Source organism: Hordeum vulgare, chromosome 4H, assembly GCF_904849725.1.
Source record: "Hordeum vulgare subsp. vulgare chromosome 4H, MorexV3_pseudomolecules_assembly, whole genome shotgun sequence".
Classification (NCBI taxonomy): domain Eukaryota; kingdom Viridiplantae; phylum Streptophyta; class Magnoliopsida; order Poales; family Poaceae; genus Hordeum; species Hordeum vulgare.
This window is the reverse complement of record NC_058521.1, coordinates 54,734,736-54,754,579: the sequence shown is the minus strand read 5'-3', so window position 1 is coordinate 54,754,579 and position 19,844 is coordinate 54,734,736.

Here is a 19,844-nt window from a genome sequence, read left to right as displayed (position 1 = left end):
CGTCAAAACTAACTCGATTACATGATAGATCTCATCCTACTCATCACCGCCCAGCGAGCCGACGAATAGATTACTCACGAACGATGAAGAGCTTCATGGAATTGGAGAGGGAAGAAGGTTGATGATGACGATGGCGACGATCTCCTTGATCCGGAGCCCAAAACGGACTCCAGATCTGCCCTCCAGGGCAAGAACGGGATGTGGCGACGCCTCTGGATCGTGAAACGGGATGAACTCTTCTCTCTTGATTTTTTCCGGGACGAAAGGGAATAAATAGTGCTGGAATTGGGGGCGGCAGAGCCACGTGGGCCCCACAAGCCTGGTAGCCGCGGCCAGGGGGAGGTCGCGGCTACAGGGCTTGTGGCCCACTGGACCGTCCCCTCCGGTGGATCTGCGAAGGTATTTTTCATATTTTCCAGAAATATTCTCCGTAAATTTTCAAGACGTTCAGAGAATTTTCATTTCTGCACAAAAACAACACCATGGCAATTCTGCTCAAAACAGCGTTAGTCCGAGTTAGTTCCATTCAAATCATGCAAATTAGAGTCCAAAACAAGGGCAAAAGAGTTTGGAAAAGTAGATACGATGGACAAGTATCATACATCTCCAACGTATCTATAATTTTTGATGGTTTCATGCTATTATCTTGTCAAACTTTGGATGTTTTGTATGCCTTTTATATCTTTTTTGGGACTAACTTATTAACTCAGTGCCAAGTGCAAGTTCGTGTTTTTTCCATGTTTTTGACCCTTTTCGGAGGAGGATTTTAAACGGAGTCCAAACGGAACGAAACTTCCAAAAACATTTTTTTCTGAAACAGAAGAAGATCGGGGAGCCTGAGAAGTAGGGCAGGTGGCCACCAGGGAGCCCACAAGCCCCGTAGCCGCGGCCAGGGGGACCCGCGCCTCCCTGGCTTGTGGGCTCCCTGGGCCTCCTCTACCCTAGGTCTTCCGCCTATATATTCCCAAAAATTCTAGAAAAAATCAGGAGATCATCAAAAGTACTTTTCCGGCACCGCAAGGTTCTGTCTCCGCAAGATCCCATCTGGGGCACGTTCTGGTGGCCTGCCGGAGGGGTCATTCGGACACGGAGGCCTTCTTCATCAACACCATGACTTCTCCGATGATGCGTGAGTAGTTCACCATAGACCAACGGGTCCATAGCTAGTAGCTAGATGGCTTCTTCTCTCTCTTGGATCTTCAATGCAAAGTTCTCCATGATCTTCATGGAGATCTATCCGATGTAATCTTATTTTGTGATGTGTTTGTCGAGATCCGATGAATTGTGGATTTATGATCAGATTATCTATGAATCTTATTTGAGTTTCTTATGATTTCTCTTATGCATGATTTCATATCCTTGTAATTCTTTCGGAGTTGTGGGTTTTGTTTGGCCAGCTTGATCTATGATTCTTGCAATGGGAGAAATGCTTGGTTTTGGGTTCATACCGTGCGGTGACCTCACCCAGTGACAGAAGGGGTAGCGAGGCACGCATCGTGTTGTTGCCATCAAGGGTAACAAGATGGGGTTTTCATCATTGGTTTGAGATTATCCCTCTACATCATGTCATCTTGCTTAAGGCGTTACTCTGTTCGTCATGAACTCAATACACTAGATGCATGCTGGATAGCGGTCGATGTGTGGAGTAATAGTAGTAGATGCAGAAAGTATCGGTCTACTTGTATCGGACGTGATGCATATATGTATGATCATTGCCTTAGATATCGTCATGACTTTGCACGGTTTTATCAATTGCTCGACAGTAATTTGTTCACCCACCGTAATATTTGCTATTTTGAGAGAAGCCTCTAGTGAACACTATGGCCCCCGGGTCTAGTCCACACCATATTTTCAGCCTTACTCTTTTACTTCGTTGCACTTTCCGCCTTCAGATCACACTTTGCAATCAATCTTAAAGGGATTGACAACCCCTTTATAGCGTTGGGTGCAAGCTCTTTGTGTTTGCGCACGTACTCTGGACTTGACGAGATTCTCCTACTAGATTGATACGTTGGTTCTCAAACTGAGGGAAATACTTACTGCTGCTGTGCTGCATCACCCTTTCCTCTTCAAGGGAAATACCAACGCAAGAAAAATCTCCATCAACGTGTCAGTTTCAGGCGCTGTTGTTTGAGAAGTAGCATCCAGCAAGAGAGACGAAGAGGTAGCAGAATTCTCTGGCATCATGACGGCGTGACAGTGTTGATGGCGGAGCTACTCCATAAGGGCTTCGCCGTGCACTACTGGAATAACCTACGGGGTGTCATGAAGTAGTGGAGGAAGAGGGGCCGCGCCATGGCTTGAGGTACGGCTAGCCTCTCTACCCTCCACTATATACAGGAGGGAGGGAGGGGTGGGGCCCTAGGGAAAACCCCTAGGTTTCTTCCGGCACACCAAGGAGGAGGGAGGAGTCCTCTTCCAATTCGGTTTGCTGGAGGAGGAGTCCTCCCCCTAGTAGGTTTGCCCCACCTCTCTCTCTTTTGGCACTTCGGCCGAATAGGCCCACTTGGGCTGACTACCCAGCCCACCAGGTGATGGTGCGTCACCCGTGGGACTATTTGGTCCCTCTCCGGGTGGGTGTCCCCTCCCGGTGGAACCCAGGAACCCATTAGTCACTCCCGGTACTTTACCAATAATGCACTTTATATGATTTTTTTAAAACTAACCCGGACTGACGCAGTTTTTAGCACAACTACCATGGTGTTGTTTTGTGGAGAAAATGAAAGTTCTCGGAAACGCCTGAAACTTTTTTAAATTTTTTCTAAAGGAAATATGCAATATCTGAGTGAAGAACCACCAGAGCGGAGCCACCTATGGGGCACAAGCCAACATGCACTACTGGAATCAGAGAATTTGCCATCAGCCTATTCTTTGCCATCTGCTGGCTCATGACAAGGACCCTCTTTGCCGTCAACTTCTAGAAAACTGACGACAAAGATATGGCTGATGGCAAAGGACGTTTTTGCCATCACCCAGTGCTTTGCCGTCTGCTAGTCGATGGCAAAGAAGGCTAAGGCAGACGGCAAAGGGCCCAGACCCCACCCTCCCACTTTGCCATCTCCGAGCTGATGGCAAAGAACATGCCTAATGGTTGACATGCCTAATGGTTGACACACACCCGCCCCCACACCTCCTTTTTGTCGTCCTCTGCGGACGGCAAATCCTAACTACCCTAACGGCCGCCGTTAGGCCCCCCTCTCTCCTATCTCCCCTATCTCCCTGACGGCCGGCTACCGAACCCGCCACTCCTTGTCTCTCTCCCTCGCCCTTGCTCCCAGCCCGCATCGCCAGCCACCGAGCTCCCCAGCGCCGGCCACCCCTCGCCCCTCCCTCTCCCTGCATCGGCCCCACGCATCCGGCACCCCTTGCTACGCCCACCCCGCAGACGGTGATCCTCCCCACAACCGGCGCCTCTCCCCACAGCCGGCGCCCCTCCCCGCACTCGGCGCCCCTGCCGACCTCGGCGTCCCACTGGCCCGCACCCCTACCGCCCCGGCCCCCACCACCCCGGCTGCCCACTACCAAGGTGAATATGTTTTCTTTTTTGCTAATTAATAGATTTAGTGGTATATATAGTTTAGTTGGTAGGTTAGCTAATTAGTAGATTTGGTGGTAGTTTAGTTAATTGGTTTAGCTAATTAGTAGATTTAGTGCTAGGTTTGGTCAATTAGTGCTAGGTTATTTGTTTTTTTTCTGCTTTTGTTAATTAGTGGTAGATTGTGTTTTGTTAGTTAGTGGTTGATTCTTTTTTAGTTAATTAGTGGTAGATTCTGTTTTTGTTATTTTTTTGCAGTTTAGTGCTATATAGGTTTAGTGATAGGTTTAGTGCTATGTTTATCACTTAGTGATAATTAAAATAACTAGAAAAAGATGAACAATAAAAGAAGAATAAGTAAATAAGGGAAGAAGAAGAAGAAGAGGAGGAGGAGGAGGTGGAGGAGAAGGAGGATGAGAAGAAGAAGAAGAAGAAGAAGAAGAAGAAGAAGAAGAAGAAGAAAAAGAGGAGAGAGGAGAAGAATAAAGAAGAGGAAAACGCAAAAGTAGGAAGAACAAGAACAAGAAGAAGAAGACGAAGAAGAGGAAAAAGTAAAAGAAGGAAGAAGTAGACGAAGAATAAGAAGAAGAAGAAGAGAAGAAGAAGAAGAAGAAGAAGAAGAAGAAGAAGAAAAGGAAGGAAGAAGAGATAGAAGAAGAAAAGGAAGAAGAGGTAAAAAAGAAGTGGAAGAAGAAAACGACGCCCCGACACCCCGAAACGACGCCCCGCCACCTTGACACGACACCCTGACATGGCATCTTGACACCCCGGCATGAAAGTCCATGCAGCTGTTAATACGCCGCCCCCGACGACACTTACCCCAACCCCCGACCCCCAACACCTCTTTGGCCCCGTGTTGACGGATAAGGTGCTCTTTGGCCTTCAAGAGGACGCCGGCGGTGGAGCTCACCTGGAGAATGGTCGGAGAGGAGAGGAGAGGCAGAGAGGAGAGATCTACGGAACCGGAAGAGATGGCGTGCTAACCCTTCGACCGTGCGTCGCCATACGTGAGGGCACAGGGGACGAGCGAGTTAGGGGGTTCCTCAGCGTCGATGGAACCCTAAATGACATCTATATAGGTCATATATTTGTGTTAGGTCATATATTTTTTGATTTTATTAATGAACACCAAATGTTTGTGTTGATCTGGTGGATTTGCATGTGCAGTTATCTCGTCTGCTATTCGAAGACCTCCCCGTGCATTCGATGAGCTCCGCCCCTGCGTTCGTGGGTGAGTACAAATGAGATCTCCTCCTCGCCCCTTAATTTTCTTTGGGTCAGTCTTTGAATGAAACTTCCTAGATATAGGTACATTAAATTATCAGTATTCGTGGCCAGTATGTGTTTCCCGTTCGAAAGGGTTAGAATTATAAATATGCATGCATTTGCATATATTTATAATCGTGATTCTTCCGAATTGTCCAACATTATCCATGGATAGCCCGAGTATGTGTAGATTGGGTTCATTTTCCCATATGTTGTGTTCCAGATCGGATGCATAATTTCGTCAGTGCCTCCCTCTTGTTCTCCGGATACACATCCTCCCTATTTATTGCCGAGACATGTACCAGGAGAACAGCGGGGAGGTGCTGCCAAAATTTTGTGTTGGATCCGGAGCAGAGCATGGGAAAACGAACCCAATCTACACATACTCGGGTGGGATTAGGACCTATCTTTACCTATTAACGTGTATGTTGCATGGACGTAAAAGAACTAGCAAACTTGATTAACAGATGAACATATATGCTGAATTATATATATATATATTTCTTGTGTGTTTAGTAGCTTGGCAAGATGAGTGATCGTGCGTGGATGTACACCGGTCACAATAGTCAGAAAGAGATGACGAAAGAATGGTTTCTGAAACCAAGGACTTTGTGTAAGCTGCATTTGAAAATGGCCAGGAAACAAACTGGTGCCCTTGTCCACAGCGCGAAAACTATAAAAAGAGGACAAAGGCTGTAATAATTAAACACTTGCAGAGGTGGGGTTTTAAGCCTAATTATACGATGTGGACATATCATGGTGAGTCTATACAACACATCAGAGCTGAGGTGGTTCGTCATCGCACCGACGAGCATGGTACCGGGATCGAAGACATGGTGCAAGACTTTGATGATGCTCAGGATTCGGACGAAGAGATGGAGGAATCTGCAAAGGCCTTGTATGAAATGTTGGATTCTTCAAAACGTCCTCTACACAAGCACACTGAGCTTTGTGAGCTGGATGCTAATGACCCACAAGTATAGGGGATCAATCGTAGTCCTTTCGATAAGTAAGAGTGTCGAACCCAATGAGGAGGAGAAGGCTCTGATAAACGGTTTTCAGCAAGGTAATAACTGCAAGCACTGAAAGTAGCGGTAACAAGTGATGGTGTAGTGAGGTGAAACGTAGCAGGTGAAAAGTAACAAGTAATAGCAACGGTGCAGCAAAGTGGCCCAATCCCTTTTATAGCAAGGGACAAGCCTGAAAAAAGTCTTATAGGAAGTAAAGCGCTCCCGAGGACACATGGGAAACCTGTCAAGCTAATTGTCATCATGTTCACATGGTTCGCGTTCGTTACTTTGATAGTTTCATATGTGGGTGGACCGGCGCTTGGGTACTGCCCTTACTTGGACAAGCATCCCACTTATGATTAACCCCTCTCGCAAGCATCCGCAACTAGAAAAGAAGAATTAAGACAACGTCTAACCATAGCATTAAACTAGTGGATCCAAATCAGCCCCTTACGAAGCAACGCATAGACTAGGGTTTAAGCTTCTGTCACTCTAGCAACCCATCATCTACTTACTACTCCCCAATGCCTTCCTCTAGGCCCAAATATGGTGAAGTGTTATGTAGTCGAAGTTCACATAACACCACTAGATAAAAATACAACATACATCATATCAAAATACCGAACGAATACCAAATTCACATGACTATTAATAGCAAGACTTATCCCATGTCCTCAGGAACAAAAGTAACTACTCACAAAGCATGGATATATTCATGACCAGAGAAGTAACGAATATCATAATGGATCTAAACATATAATCTTCCACCAAGTAAACCAACTAGCATCTACTACAAAGAGTAATCAACACTACTAGCAACCTTACGGGTACCAATCGGCGTCGCGAGACGGCGATTGGTTACAAGAGATAGACTAGGGTTTGGATAGGAGATGGTGCTGATGAAGATGTTGATAGAGATGACTCCCCTCCGACGAGAGGAGTGTTGGTGATGATGATGGCGATGATTTCCCCCTCCGGGAGGGAAGTTTCCCCGGCAGGATCGTCCTGCTGGAGCTCTAGATTGGTTCTACTCAAGTTCCGCCTCGTGGCGGCGGCGCCTCCTCAAAAAAGCTCCGCCTCAATTTTTTTCCGAACAAAACCCTTCATATAGTAGAAGAGGGGAGCCAGTGGGCCACCAGGGTGCCCACCAGCCCTGTAGCCGCGGCTACCAGGCTTGTGGGCCCGTGGTAGCTCCCCTCTGGCACTTCTTTCGCACAATATTTTTTATATATTCCCAAAAAATTCCACATTGATTTTCAGGGCATTTGGAGTTGCGCAGAATAGAGGACTCAGACTTGCTCCTTTTCGAGTCCAGAATTCCAACTGCCGGTATTCTCCCTCTTCAAATAAACCTTGCAAAATAAGAGAGAAAAGGCATAAGTATGGTACCACAAAGTATAATAACAGTCCATAAAGCGATAAATATCAACATGAAAGCATGATGCAAAATGGACGTATCAACTCCCCCAAGCTTAGACCTCTCTTGTCCTCAAGCAAAAAACCAAGATCCATAAACATGTCCACATGTTTAGGGATGAAGGTGTCGATAAAACATAATACGGACATGAGGGCTTCATGATCACACATAGAACAACAATACATCATAAAGATTCTTATGGGAAAGTAACAATTCCTTCACAAAGCAAAGTATGAATCAAAAACCTTACCGAGAAGTAGCCAACAACAGTCCATAGTCATTGAACCAATTGCAATTTATCATAACATCAGAAAGAGTCAAATAAGATCTTGTAAAGGAAATCCACATACTCAGTCATCTGTTTTGTTTTCCACAATTGTTACAACTCACGTGGTACTCATGGTATCAAAGTTTCAGTTGGACACAGAGAAAGATAGGGGCTTATATTTTGCCTCCCAACCATTTACCTCAAGGGTAAAGTCAACAATAATAAAGCATAAATACTCATCTCCAGGTTGATATATGAATATAGATCTTTCCCTAGCATATGACGTTCACCAAGATGAAGACGAATAGGGAATTGGTGTTGATCACCATGACTTTCACAAAGGACAAAAGTAAAGGTACAAGATAGTCCCTTCGGAGAGGGAAGCAGAGGCTGTCATGTGCTTTTAAGGTTTGGATATACGACCTCTTAGTATAAAGGAACGTCACTTTATATTGCCCCCTGTGGTAAAGAACTTTATTATGCAGTCTGTGGCTTTTATGTCTTCCTCATCATAGGTTCGTACAAAGCTTATTTTCCACACACTAATAAATCATACATACTTTAGGTAGCAACTTTTTATTGCTTGCACTGATGATAACTTACTTGAAGGATCTTACGCAATCCATAGGTCGGTATGGTGGACTCTCATGGCAAAACTGGGTTGAAGGTTTATGGATGCACAAGTAGTATTTCTACTTAGTACGGAAGTTTTGGCTAATATGAGGTGGAAGCAATCGTCACATGCTAAGGGATCTCTAGACATATAACATTGTTTGGAATCAAGCAAACACAATTCATTATGTTGTCTTCCTTGTCCAACATCTACTTCTAAGCATGTAATAGTTTGGTGAGTGCACAGAATTGTAAAAAGTGTCTAAGATGATATATTCATATGTGAACCTCTCTTTCCTTATTACTTCTTATTAATTGCAACAATGACTAGGGTCTATGTTCGTCTATTCTCAACAAGTTTCAATCATCATACTTGTTATATGTAAAGCTATCACTTTCCATAAGATCATCTCATGATCTTTCATGCTATCATTCTTTTCATACTTTTGATCACGACACAAAACAAAGCCCTTGACTAAGATACTCTTTATTATATAGCTCGCAAGCTCGAATACAACGGGGGAGACACAAGGCAAAAGACTCAAACTAAACACTAAAGACTTATCCCACTAAGAGAAGAAAGTAAAAACTGAAAACGAAAGAACTAAAACAAAGGTAAAAGCAAAAGATATAAAGGTGATACGATACGAGGGCAACTCCCCCCAAGCTTGGTACAATCCAAGGGAGTTGCCCATACCAATGCTTAGTTGTCTTCCTTTGGTGGTGATGGTGGTGGAGTTTTTGCATCCTCGGTTTGGTCCTCCGTTTTCCAAGGCATAGGCGCTCCATCATGGAAAGATGAGCGAGTCTATGGGATCCTCAAATATGCAGCCAACCTTATTGATTTAAATCTGTACTCATACTCACAGTTTTGATTCTGCAGGTCATAGATCTGGGCTTGGAGATGATCAACTTTGTCATAGAGCTGAGAGAGGTGCTTCTCGATGTTGTTGACATCGATCTTGTGCTTGTTGGTGAACTCTGTGATCATCATGTGGTTGGCATTGAGTCAACGCTCCACCATCCCTTCGCACCTGAAGACTTGTTGCTCCATTGCTTCAAGCCTCATCTCCATGCTCCCGGTCTTCTTTGGCCCCTCAACATCACGGATGTGCAACATCCCCTCACTCATCTTGATAGATTGAGGGTGCTGCAGCACTTCCACGAGGTAAGTAGTGATAACCTTCTCAAAGACTTTGTCCTTCAGAGCTTTTGGGGAAGCCATAGCAATCTAGATCTGCAGCAGAAACAGGCTCGAAACGAAAACAGACAAAAACTGCATGATACGGAGATCAAGGGCGTATATATAATGATTTTTTCTGGACCAGAAGGAGTGCTCCGCAAGAAAACGGAGTCCGGGAGGCACACGAGGTGCCCACAAGCCCTGTAGCCGCGGCCAGGGGGGAGGCCGCGGCTACCAAGCTTGTGGCCGCCTCGTGCGCTCTCCGGACTGTTTTTTATTTTGCTATTTTTCCATAAATTCCAAAACAGAGAAAATTTCCTACTGGAAAAGTTTTGGAGTCCAATTACTTATCGAAACACATACCTCCTCGTTTTCAGAGTGTGAAACAGGTTGATAAACACCCCTTATGTACTCCTCGAGAGTTATGATATTGATGATATTGCTCTCAACATTTATGGGAGTACCAGAGATATAATGCTTGATTCTTTGCCCATTTACCACTCTAGGAAAATTACCTTCCGTGTTATTGATTTTGATGGCACCGGAACGATATACTTCCTCGACAACGTAGGTACCTTCCCATTTAGAGAGAAGCTTGCCTGCGAAGAATCTTAAGCGAGAATTGTATAGCAGGACATAATCACCTACATTGAACTCACGTTTTTGTATTCTTTTATCGTGCCATCTGTTAACCTTTTCCTTGAACAACTTGGCATTCTCATATGCCTGGGCCCTCCATTCATGTAATGAGCTGATATCAAACAACCGCTTCTCACCGGCAAGTTTGAAATCGAAGTTGAGCTCTTTGATTGCCCAATAAGCTTTGTGTTCTAGCTCAAGAGGTAAATGACAGGCCTTACCGTAAACCATTTTATACGGCGACATGCCCATGGGATTCTTATAAGCAGTCCTATAAGCCCATAGTGCATCGTCAAGTTTGCTAGACCAATTCTTTCGAGATCTATTCACAGTCTTTTGTAAGATCAATTTGATCTCCCTATTACTCAACTCCACTTGACCACTAGACTGAGGATGATAAGGAGATGCAACTCTATGGTTGATGTCGTGGTTTTGTCACGGCAGATGTCCTCGTGAAAGGACTTAGTGTTGGAGCCATCGCACCTTGGTGGCGACTCAAAGGGGTTGATCGAAAGCGAGACAGAGATTTACCTAGGTTCGGCCCCTCGTAAGGAGGTAAAGGCCTACGTCCTGCTTGGTGTTTGTATTGATGGTGTTTCGATTACAAGGGGGGCGTAACTCGCCTGACCTAGCACTCGATGATTTCTAACCTCTCCTCTCCTTCCCTGGTACCCGCCTTTATATATAGGTCGAGCCCTTAGGGTTTACAAGAGTCCGTGCTTTTACACAAATCGTGATTCTTCCTATCTCTAAGTCGCAATCTTTCCAAGACTTGGAGATCTTCCCATCAACGGATTCTTCCAAAGATCTTGAACCGCCATCCGGCTCCCGGCCTCACTCGGCCAAAGACGGAACCACTTGAGGATGACTCGCTAACTTGGTGACCGGCCCAACTAGGGCGGGTTACCAACAGATAATATCCCCAATAGTTTACATCATACTTAGCGAGCATCTTGCGGAAAACACCATGAATGAAGTGTGAACCGCCATCAGTCATCAGATATCTAGGGACTCCAAATCTTGGGAAAATAACTTCTTTAAGAATCTTAATACAGGTGTGGTGATCAGCATTTCTAGTGGGGATAGCTTCTACCCACTTAGTGACGTAATCAACAGCAACTAAGATGTGAGTATACCCATTGGAACTTGGGAAGGGTCCCATATAATCAAAGCCCCAGACATCAAATGGTTCAATGAAAAGTGAATAGTTCATAGGAATTTCCTGACGTTTGCTGATGTTCCCTATTCTTTGGCATTCGTCACAAGACAAGACAAACTTACTGGCATACTTGAAGAGAGTGGGCCAATAGAAACCTGATTGCAACACCTTATGAGCAGTCCTATCTCCAGCATGGTGTCCTCCGTAGGCTTCGGAATGACACTTCTGCAGGATCTGTCCCTGTTCATGTTCGGGCACACAACGTCTAATAACACTATCTAATCCTTCCTTATAAAGGTGAGGATCATCCCAAAAGTAGTGTCTCAAATCAAAGAAAAATTTCTTCTTTTGCTGGTAGGTGAAACTGGGTGGTATGTATTTGGCTACGATATAGTTCGCGTAATCAGCATACCACGGTGCACCATGTGAAGTGCGGATGACATTCAATTGCTCATCGGGAAAGCTGTCATCAATAGATCGTGGGTCATCAAGGACATTCTCTAGCCTGGACAAGTTATCTGCTACAGGGTTATCAACACCCTTTCGGTCAACAACTTGCAGATCAAATTCCTGTAGCAGGAGAACCCATGTGATTAGCCTAGGCTTAGCGTCCTTCTTCTCCATAAGGTACTTAATAGCAGCATGATCAGAATGAATAATGACTTTTGAGTCAACTATATAAAACTAAACTTTTCACATGCAAACACGACTGCTAAAAATTCCTTCTCCGTAGTGGCATAATTTCTTTGGGCACTGTCTAGAGTTTTACTACCGTAGTGAATAACATTCAACTTCCTGTCAACTCTTTGTGGAAGAACAACACCAACAGCGTAATCACTAGCATCGCACATGATTTCAAAGGGCAAGTTCCAATCAGGTGGTTGAACAATAAGTGCGGTTATCAAGGCCTTCTTAAGTATTTCAAAAGCTTCCTCACAATCCTCATCAAAAACAAAAGGAACATCCTTTTGCAAGAGGTTGGTAAGAGGCCTAGAAATCTTAGAGAAGTCCTTAATGAACCTTCTATAGAAACCATCATGACCTAGGAAACTTCGTATACCTCTGATATCTGTGGGGCAAGGCATTTTCTCAATTGCATCAACCTTAGCATTATCAACTTCAATGCTTTCTCAGAAATTTTGTGTCCTAAGTCGATGCCTTCATTAACCATGATGTGGCACTTCTCCCAGTTCAAGACGAGGTTGGTATCTTTGCATCTCTGTAAGGCTCGATCAAGGTTGCTGAGGCAATCGTCAAAGGAAGAACCGTAAACGGAGAAATCATCCATGAAAACCTCAGCAATCTTTTCACAAAAGTCTGAGAATATAGCCATCATACATCTTTGAAAGGTGGCAGGTGCATTGCATAAGCCAAAAGGCATACGTCTATAAGCAAAGGTGCCGAAAGGGCAGGTGAAAGTGGTTTTCTCCTGATGAGATTGTGCAACAGGTATTTGCGAGAAACCTAAATAACCGTCTAGAAAGCAGAAGTGTGTGTGTTTAGATAGCCTTTCTAGCATTTGGTCGATAAACGGCAAAGGATAATGGTCTTTCCTGGTTGCCTTGTTCAGTTTTCGGAAGTCTATCACCATCCTACAGCCAGTAATAATCCTCTCTGGGATTAGTTCATTCTTATCATTAGGAACGACGGTGATACCTCCATTCTTGGGTACGCAATGCACTGGACTTACCCAATCGCTATGAGCAACAGGATAAATGATTCCTGCTTCCAGAAGCTTTAATATTTCTTTTCTCACGACCTCTTTCATCCTAGGATTTAATCTCCGTTGATGATCAACAACTGGCTTAGAATCAGCATCGGTTTTAATCTTGTGCTGACATAGAGTGGGACTAATACCCCTAAGATAATCAAGATTATATCCAATAGCAGCACGATGCTTCCTCAAAGTTTTTAATAACTTCTTCTCTTCGTGATTCGAGAGGTGAGCACTAATAATAATAGAATATATCTCCTTCTCATCAATATAGGCATACTTAAGTGTATCTGGTAACTGTTTTAGCTCGAACATAGGATCACCCTTTGGTGGGGGAGGATCCCCAAGCAGTTCAACAGGCAGATTATTCTTAAGAATAGGATATTGTTCTAAAACAATTTTATCTATCTCATCTCTTTCATCCATATGCATATCATTTTCATGCTCAAGCAGATATGTCTCTAAAGGATCCATAGGAGGTACGACAATAGAGACAAGAGCAATGATTTCATCCCTACCAGACGACTCTTTTTCATGGGGTTGTCTTCCAAACATGGAGAAGTTAAATTCATGAGACACACCCTCGAAACTAACAGTGGTAGTCTGTTTAATGCAATCAATATGAGCATTGACAATGTTGAGAAAGGGTCTACCAAATATGATGGGACAAAAGCTATCTTGTGCAGTAGCAAGGACGAGGAAATGAGTAGGATACTTTGTCGTACCACACAGGACTTCTACGTCTCTCACAATTCCCACAGGGTAGATAGTGTCTCTATTAGCTAGTGTAACAGTGACATCAATGCGTTCTAACTCAGCAGGTGTAATTTCATCTTTGATTTCATCATATAGGGACCGAGGTATTGCACTAACACTAGCACCCATATCACATAAACCATGATAACAGTGATCTCCTATCTTGACAGAAACAACGGGTAGGCCAACTACATGCCCGTATTTGTCTTTCGTGTGAGGTTTAGCAATTCTAGCGGAGTCCTCACATAATTTGATAACATGACCGTCTATGTCTTCGGCTAAGAGATCTTTGATAATAACAACACTAGGTTCAACTCTAATTTCCTCACGGGGTGCAAGTGGTCTAATGTAACCCCTACGTATCACAGTTGGAGCTTTAGAATAATACTTTTTCCTAGCAGGGTAAGGTGGTTTCTCAGTGTAGGCACAAGGGACAATATGATCATTATAGGGAATTACTTTCTCTTCAACTAGATTGGGTTTAACTATGTTGACTTCTACGGGAGGATGATACTTAAATCACTTCTCTTTGGGAAGATCAATATGAGCAGCAAAAGATTCACATAGAGAAACTACTATCTCAGAGTCAAGTCCATACTTAGCGCTAAAATCTCTAGAAGTGTTTGTATCGACAAAAGATTTAACGCAATCAAACTGGAAATTCATACCTGACTCATTACCTTCTTCAAGCTCCCAATCTTCAGAGTTACGTTTGATTCTTTCCAATAAATTCCACTTGTGGTCAATATCCTTCTTCATAAAAGAACCGGTACAAGAAGTGTCAAGCATGGTACGATCTTCATGAGAAAGCCGAGCATAAAAGTTTTGAGTGATAATTTCTCTCGAGAGCTCATGATTGGGGCATGAATATAGCATTAATTTAAGTCTCCCCAAGCTTGAGCTATGCTTTCCCTGTCACGAGGCCAAAAGTTATAAATATAATTCCGATCACGATGTACTAAATGCATAGGATAAAACTTTTGATGAAATTCCAATTTCAACCGATTGTAGTCCCATGATCCAGTATCATCACATAGCCTATACCATGTCAACGCCTTATCCTTCAAAGATAAAGGAAATACTTTCTTATTTACCTCATCCTCGGGCAAACCTGCAAGCTTAAATAAACCACAAACTTCATCTACATAGATTAGATGCAAGTCTGGATGTGATGATCCATCTCGTGTAAAAGGATAAGCCAGCAGTTTCTCAAGCATACCCGAAGGAATTTATAAAAGATATTTTCAGTAGGTACCATAGGTTGAGGAGCAACTCCTCGTGCTTCCATTCGTGGTGAAGATACCCCAAAAAAATTCCTCAAAGGAACAGTTTCCATAGTGACAAGTGGCAATAAATTTCAGCACAATATATAAATGTTTCCTTACCAAATTCCACTTACCAAAGGCGCTTTGCTCCTCGGCAACGGCTCCAGAAAAGACTCTTGATGACCCACAAGTATAGGGGATCAGTCGTAGTCCTTTCGATAAGTATGAGTGTCGAACCCAACGAGGAGCAGAAGGCTTTGATAAATGGTTTTCAGCAAGGTAATAACTGCAAGCACTGAAAGTAGCGGTAACAAGTGATGGTGTAGTGAGATGAAACGTAGCAGGTGAAAAGTAACAAGTAACAAGTAACAAGTAATAGCAACGGTGCAGCAAAGTGGCCCAATCCCTTTTGTAGCAAGGGACAAGCCTGAACAAAGTCTTATAGGAAGTAAAGCGCTCCCGAGGACACATGGGAAACCCGTCAAGCTAATTGTCATCATGTTCACATGGTTCACGTTCGTTACTTTGATAGTTTGATATGTGGGTGGACCGGCGCTTGGGTACTGCCCTTACTTGGACAAGCATCCCACTTATTAGTAACCCCTCTCGCAAGCATCCGCAACTACAAAAGAAGAATTAAGACAACGTCTAACCATAGCATTAAACTAGTGGATCCAAATCAGCCCCTTACGAAGCAACACATAGACTGGGGTTTAAGCTTCTGTCACTCTAGCAACCCATCATCTACTTACTACTCCCCAATGCCTTCCTCTAGGCCCAAATATGGTGAAGTGTTATGTACTCGACGTTCACATAACACATCTAGAGGAAAAGACAACATACATCATATCAAAATACCGAACGAATACCAAATTCACATGACTATTAATAGCAAGACTTATCCCATGTCCTCAGGAACAAAAGTAACTAATCACAAAGCATGGATATATTCATGACTAGAGAAGTAATGAATATCATAATGGATCTTAACATATAATCTTCCACCAAGTAAACCAACTAGCATAAACTACAAAGAGTAATAAACAATACTAGCAACCTTACGGGTACCAATCAGCGTTGCGAGACGGCAATTGGTTACAAGAGATAGACTAGGGTTTGGATAGGAGATGGTGCTGATGAAGATGTTGATGGAGATGACTCCCCTACGACGAGAGGAGTGTTGGTGATGATGATGGTGACGATTTCCCTCTCCGGGAGGGAAGTTTCCCCGGCAGGATCGTCCTGCCGGAGCTCTAGATTGGTTCTGCTCAAGTTCCGCCTCGTGGCGGCGGCGCTTCCTTGGAAAAGCTCCGCCTCAATTTTTTTCCAGACGAAACCCTTCATATAGCAGAAGAGAGGGGCTAGTGGGCCACCAGGGTGCCCACAAGCCCTGTAGCCGCGACCAGGGGGGTAGGCCGCGACTACCAGGCTTGTGGGCCCCTGGCAGCTCCCCTCTGGCACTTCTTTCACCAAGTATATTTTATATATTCCCAAAAAATTCCACGTTGATTTTCAGGGCATTTGGAGTTGCGCAGAATACAGGACTCAGACTTGCTCCTTTTCTAGTCCAGAATTCCAGCCGCCGGTATTCTCCCTCTTCAAATAAACCTAGCAAAATAAGAGAGAAAAGGCATAAATATGGTACCACAAAGTATAATAACAGTCCATAAAGTGATAAATATCAACATGAAAGCAATGTGCAAAATGGACGTATCAGATGCCATTGCACAAGTAATGGCTCTGAAGGCTCACTTAAACTTGGGAAGAGAATGCTATGACGCAATGATGACACTATTTGGACACTTTCTACCCAAAGGCCATCTCATGCCTGCAAACCTGTACGAGTCGGACAAAATACTTCGTGTACTTAAGATGCCCTATGAGAAGATATATGTCTGTGAGAAAGGATGTGTCTTATTTAGGAAGGAGTTTGAACACTTGGACTATTGTCCCAATTGCAAGTCTTGCAGGTATCTTGTGGTAGACAACGGTATGGGCAAGAAGAGGCACACCAAAATCACAGTTAGTGTTCTTCGGTATATACCAATTATACCAAGGCTTCAACATATTTTCATGGTCGAAGAGACAGCCAAACAGATGACATGGCACAAATTGGGCAAAAGAACCAAACTAGATGCGGATGAGAATAAGATGGCGGTACACACATCATATGGGGAAGCATGGAAATATTTCGATGGATTACATCAGGATAAAGCGACAGATCCAAGGAATCCTCGAGTGTGCAACACCACAGATGGGTTCAATCCCTTCGGCATCATGGCAACCCAATACAGTAGTTGGACTGTATTTGTCATTCCACTCAATCTCCCTCCCGGGCAGATTATGCAAAGAAAGAACATATTCCTCACGTTGATAATTCCAGGGCCCAACTATCCGGGGAAGAATATGAATGTGTACATGCAGCCTCTCAAGGATGAATTGCAAGAAGCTTGGAATAATGGGGTCAAGACATACGATGCCGCTAGAAAAGAAAATTTCAAAATGCATGTGTGGTACATGTACTCGATGCATGACTTGCCGGCGTATGCGCTATTTTCTGGGTGGTATGTGCATGGAAGGTTCCCGTGCCCCTTGTGCAAGGCAGCTCTTCAGTTTCATTGGTTGCAGGTGATACGTCTCCAACGTATCTATAATTTTCGATCGTTTCATGCTATTATCTTGTCAAACTTTGGATGTTTTGTATGCCTTTTATATATTTTTTTGGGACTAACTTATTAACTCAGTGCCAAGTGCCAGTTCCTGTTTTTTCCATGTTTTTGACCCCTTTCAGAGGAGGATTTTCAACGGAGTCCAAACGGAATGAAACTGCCAAAAAGATTTTTTCCGAAACAGAAAAAGATCGGGAAGCCGGAGAATCAGGGCAGGGGGCCACCAGGGACCCCACAAGCCCTCATGGCGCGGCCAGGGGGGCCCGCGCCCCTTGGCTTGTGGGGTCCCCGAGGCTCCTTTGCGCTAGGTTGTGCGCCTATATATTCCGTAAAATCCCACAAAAAATCAGGAGATCATCGAAAGTATTTTTCCGCCGCTGCAAGCTTCTGTCTTCACAAGATCCCATCTGGGGCACGTTCTGGTGCCCTGCCGGAGGGGGGATTCGGATACGGAGGGCTTCTTCATCAACACCATGACCTCTCCGATGATGCGTGAGTAGTTCACCATAGACCTACGGATCCATACCTAGTAACTAGATGGCTTCTTCTCTCTCTTGGATCTTCAATACAAAGTTCTCCATGATCTTCATGGAGATCTATCCGATGTAATCTTCTTTTGCGGTGTGTTTGTCGAGATCCGATGAATTGTGGATTTATGATTAGATTATCTTTGAATCTTATTTGAGTTTCTTCTGATCTCTCTTATGCATGATTTCATATCCTTGTAATTCTCTTCGAGTTGTGGGTTTTGTTTGGCCAACTAGATCTATGATTCTAGCAATGGGAGAAGTGCTTGGTTTTGGGGTCATACCGTGGGGTGACCTCACCCAGTGACAGACGGGGTAGCGAGGCACGCATCGTGTTGTTGCCATCAAGGGTAAAAAGATGGGGTTTTCATTATTGGTTTGAGTTCATCCCTCTACATCATGTCATCTTGCTTAAGGCGTTACTCTGTTCGTCATGAACTCGATACACTAGATGCAAGCTGGATAGCGGTCGATGTGTGGAGTAATAGTAGTAGATGTAGAAAGTATCGGTCTACTTTTCTCGGACGTGATGCCTATATGTATGATCATTACCTTAGATATCGTCATGACTTTGCGTGGTTCTATCAATTGCTCGACAGTAATTTGTTCACCCACCGTGATATTTGCTATTTTGTGAGAAGCCTCTAGTGAACACTATGGCCCCCGAGTCTACTCCACACCATATTTTCAGCCTTACACTCTTTTACTTCGTTGCACTTTCCGCCTTCACATCTCATTTTGCAAACAATCTTGAAGGGATTGACAACCCCTTTATAGCGTTGGGTGCAAGCTCGTTTGTGTTTGCATAGGTACTCTGGACTTGACGAGAGTCTCCACTCGATTGATACCTTGGTTCTCAAACTGAGGGAAATACTTACTACTCCTGTGGTGCATCACCCTTTCCTCTTCAAGGGAAAAATGAACGCAAGCAAGTCTCCGTCAACGTGTCAATTTCTGGCGTTGTTGTTTGTGAAGTAGCACATGAATTTCTGGTACCGTTGCCCGGGAGGATCAAGTCAAGAACTCATCCAAGTAGGTGTCGCAAACTCATCTCTTGTATTTACTTTCTTTGCCAGTTGCCTCTCGTTTTCCTCTCCCCCACTTCACAATTTCCCTTTTTCGTTTTCCTTTTTCGTTTACCTTTTTCGTTTGCCTTTTCGTTCACCCTTTTTCTCGCTTGCTCTTTGTTCGCTTGTGTGCTTGCTTGCTTGCCGAAGTCACCATGAATGAAAACACCAAACTTTGTGACTTCTTGAATACTAATAATAATAATTTTATTAGTACTCCGATTGCTCCCGCCACTAGTGTGGAGTCATACGAAATCAATGCCGCTTTGCTGAATCTTGTTATGAAAGAGCAATTCTCCGGCCTTCCTAGTGAAGATGCCGCATCCTATCTCAATACCTTCATTGAGCTTTTCAATATGCAAAAGAAGAAAGATGTGGATAATGATGTGATTAAATTGAAGCTTTTTCCTTTCTCGTTGCAAGATCACGCAAAAACTTGGTTTTCTTCTTTGCCCAAAAATAGTAACGATTATTGGGATAAGTGCAAAGATACTTATATATCCAAGTATTTTCCGCCGGCTAAGATCATCTCTCTCCGTATTGATATCATGAATTTCAAGCAACTTGATCATGAACATGTTGCACAATCTTGGGAGAGAATGAAATTGATGATTAGAAATTGTCCCGCTCATGGCTTGAGTCTTTGCATGATTATTCAAACCTTCTACGCTGGCTTGAATTTCTCTTCTAGAAATATCTTTGACTCCGCCTCAGGTGGAACGTTCATGGAAATCACGTTAGGGGAAACCACAAAGCT